We start from the raw sequence: 4,507 nt of genomic DNA on the forward strand, positions 1-4,507 counted from the left end.
TTGAAGGCATGGAAGACTAGATAATCATAAGATAACCATAGTAAATTCTAGCCTAAGATATAAGATAGTTTTGATATGCATAAAGGGAGCATAGGAATTAAGGAAGGATTGATGGAAGAAGGGAGGGGAAGATAGTAAGGAAGTACCTTCATTTGGTCAACAATGATGAAGAGTTTGACCTTATTTGAAGGGTGGTAATTGTGAAAGGCTGTGACCAATGCAAGGGGCACATGTGGTGAAGAGAAGTGACTCTTACATTGTAAGATATAAAGAAGAGGTTTTGTTTGAGGAGGGCATCCAAGGGAGATAAAGTTGGGGAATAAAATATTAATCTAAAGTGGTGATTCAATTTTTATGACAGGTGTTGAACCTTCCACGAATAATATATAAAAGAAGAATTTTTTTTTATGATCATTTACCAATCATCACCTCCAAATACATTAAATCAACACACAATCATCACTCCTCAATTTGTGAATTACAACATTCATTTATTCATCATTCACTAACTATCAAATTTTCAAATCAAAGGAAATCATTCTATCATTCATCAAACATCAGTTGGGAATCAAATAGACTTGCAATCAATTCTTCAATTAATTCAATCAGTCTATAGTAATCATTCAATCGTCCTGAGTGAATAAAGAAATATAAAAGACAAGAAGACCATATGATTTAGATTATTGGGTATTCTTATTTGGTCTTTGTGTACATTTTAGGAACATAAATTATAATGGGTAATTTTATATGTAGATTGTAGACATTTCTACAGACTTATCTGCATCTGTATATCAATGATCTTATATGTGTTTTATAACTATCTAATTTAGCAATGATAGGTATATTGATGGTATAATGACTTAATATAAAAAATATGTAAAGATGTTATGTTCCTAATTGCTATATCAATAAAGGTCAGTAAAATGAGGTAGTTGCCTTTGAGAGAATGGTAATGTGGTCACCCTCTAAGTGGACCACCTCATGGTTGTGATTGGGGAGTCCCCATGAGGCCAAAGGGGGACAAGTGGACTGCCTTTCGGCTTAGGAAGGATAAAATTTTGGGTTACCATGCTGTATGAAGGCCACAAGGCATTAACCATGAAAAATTATATAAATACAAAAGGGATGGAACACACATTTGAAAGGCACACACACGCACAGAAGTGCAATATTGGCCTGCTTGATTCTATTTTTGGGAGAGTTTATAGATCCCTTGCTTAGCCCTTCAAATCTCTTTGAATAGAATACATCTTATTATTATAGCTTTACCTTGTACACTAGTAGGATCAAATCTCTGATGCCAATTGTGATGTCTTCTTTTGGGATTACCCTTAATCACAAATTCAATAAAAAAAAGAAACATATTATAGTTCAAGATATAACTTATCATAAAGAATGTAAAAGCAGGATATATCCTTGTTGAAATCTTGCAATCATGCTAGATGATTATTGAAGATACAATTTATAAATTTTTTTTATTAGTTCTAGGTCCAAGAAAATATATTTATAATCATCTTAATCATATAACATATATAACTTATTATGTGTTTAACCACAATGAGGCTTGGATACAGAGACATGATAGGGTGCTTGAAATGATCATCTACCCTAGACCCAAGAGTAGATATACTATCCCTCTTGAACCTCAAGTGACCTTCTATCCATCCTTCATGAGATGGGGTAGCTATTGAAGCCTGTGTTAGTTTACCCCCTTGTATTTCCTCCCACCTTGCTATGATTTATTGTTACCATTTAGTGAATAAGCTAGAAATTCAACATCTTTGCTTATATCTAACTATGTATGATGTTATGCATCAAATATATTTCTTTTGTACACATATTATTGCTTATATTAATAGTTGAGGAATTGTGGAATTGTTTCACCATCCTAAGTATTGGTTCTATCTTATATCTCCTCTTAAAATATTGTAAAAGACTTAGTGGAATAGTAGTTGAAGTCATTGTATAGTGATCCATTCTATACAATGTGAGTCATATGGGTGCAAAGTGGAGAGTGTCACCACTCTATACATATATGGGTGTCTCATACACTATGAAGTGGCAAGTGCATGCAGGTTGAGGTGAGTCCTACGAGGCATTGTTGTATACTGCGAAGTAGTCGTACAAGAAATATCACCCACCAGTACATCACATATTGCATTGGAATACCAGGTTCAATTATTCTTATGTGGAATACATCAAGAAAATATTAAAGATATAGCCATCCACACCACAAATGAATGAGAGTGCTATTGCCTACAATAAATATTGGTTTCTGATTCTAATTTTGATCGATGTTATGAATTGTTCTTCTCTTATTAGCACCAATTCTTATTAGATTTCTTTCCTTGATCTTTTTCCCATTGTGGTCTTCTCCCATATATATCTTAATATCTCCTTGAAAGCAGACATCTTTTTGGAAGCTGACTCTTTTTCAGGCATAGGTACAATCTTTACTAAGTTGCTACCCTCTCAGTATTGATTTTAATTTTAATTTCAAAGTAATAAAATTTAGCCATCTCTTTACTCGTATGATTATAATTTATAATCCTTTGTCAAAATCTCTGCTATATATATTAATATTGATTGTTGCCTGATTTGTTGTTTCTGTTCATTGTTTATAATTTATAGAACAAATCAAGGCAGGCATGGCATAACAAGTCTCCCAGCAATAGAGAGTACTTATATTTTCCTTGATGAAGGTGGTCAACCATAAATATAAGTTAGTTTAAGACATATTCTCCATGATGCAAGGGTAGTTGGATCTTTAAAACACTGATGATTTTTGTACTTCTTCAAGCTTAATATAATTGTTCCTCCTTATACGACGATCCTTCCTCATCTATCCATAGCTTCCTTATGATAATTGCTTCTTCATTTAACATATATTTCACTTCAACATTCAGATATATTATTAACAAGGACTGTAATCTTCTATTTTCAATGTTTGTTAAGGGCTGCCAATCCCAGTTTAGCAGAGCATAACAGTCTGCCTTTACAAGATTGCTTGTCCATTAAGCAATTTTAATGTAGGATTATCATGGACAACTTTAAATAGGAAGATTTTTGGTGTATGCAATTTTCAACTTTATTGGGAGTCTAATTTGAAATCCATATCTTTGTGGGGCTACTCTGATATTATATGAAGCTACTAATTTGAACTAGGATATGTTTTGCATGTACATTAAATGGAGGTTTCTCAACAACAATCAAGAGTTAGATCTTGGTAAGGTTCAAAGTTACTCATCCTTTAAGAGGAAGGACAAAGTTTCATTACCTGATTTTGATAAGAATTGATTTGTTCATGAATGAAATGAATTAGTTAGATAATCATGATGATGAGAGACACAAATATTGTGGAGAATATCAATGATGGAATCTAGGAAATCCTGATTTTGGAGTGACTTCTCATAGTTCCTTTGATTTTGCATAATGATAAGGAATCATATTATTGGTAGTAGTTGATCCCTTCTAGGCCTGATGCTTAATATGATGAGCTTATTCATTTTCATACCACACATCTTCCTATTGTACTCAAAATTGCTAGTTAGTCTTGTATGATGAACCTTTCTTGATCACCCATTATCTCATTTTCTTTTCATTCTTGGATGAATTAATCAAATGGATACCACCTCTATAAAAAAAAACTTCAACTATAAAACAAATCTATAAAACAAAACTTCAATAAAATGTATTATGATTAATCAAATGTCAATCTATAAAACAAAACTTCAACTCGCCTTTGTAACGCTGGGAAGGAGACTCTTCAACATTTCCAACTTTTATTTAATCCTTTCACATCACCTTCTTTCTGAAATCTCTTTCAATGGATCAACTTTGAAGCATTCACAAGCTCTCCTCTGCTACAATCAAGCAACAAAGAACCCAAGATGTCAAACCCTTTTGGCGCATACTCCTGGCCACAAAACACAATGTAGAAAATGGTTGAGTGCACGAGCTATCTTCTGGGTTGCATAACAATGAGATTAGGGTGGCAAACAACATTTTTTTCAATTTTGACATAGGTTGAGCCCTTGTTGGTCAAAATTTCGACCAACAGGGGCTCACATTTAACAAAAAGTATATGTTGCCTTGCACATTTCGACCAAATTGACCCCAATTTATTAGATGGTCAAAATTTTTGGTCAAAAATTGGGGTCAAATGTACTAGTGATGTGTTATTTATTAGACTTAGTATTATTTAAATTTAAATGTGATTCAACATGATGGGATCCTTAGGGAATGTAATCTGTTATGTTTTCTTATATATGATTGTATGTTATTACTTCCACTACTTTATGATTGATGTGTATGTTATTCTATAGAAAAAATGTTTGGCAAACTTACTAAAACTTTAGGTTTATTCTTTTGGATCCCTTGGCGAGGGGTTATATCAAATAGGAAAACATCCAAACAATAGTGTGTGATTAGTTTTCACTATTTTGACATGTTCTACACATCTTATAAAACATAGTTATCACAGTGCTCTCCAAGAAAATTCAAAGAA

Source organism: Cupressus sempervirens, chromosome 10 (genome assembly GCF_028749045.1).
Source record: "Cupressus sempervirens isolate cs-2001-9-10 chromosome 10, ASM2874904v1, whole genome shotgun sequence".
Classification (NCBI taxonomy): domain Eukaryota; kingdom Viridiplantae; phylum Streptophyta; class Pinopsida; order Cupressales; family Cupressaceae; genus Cupressus; species Cupressus sempervirens.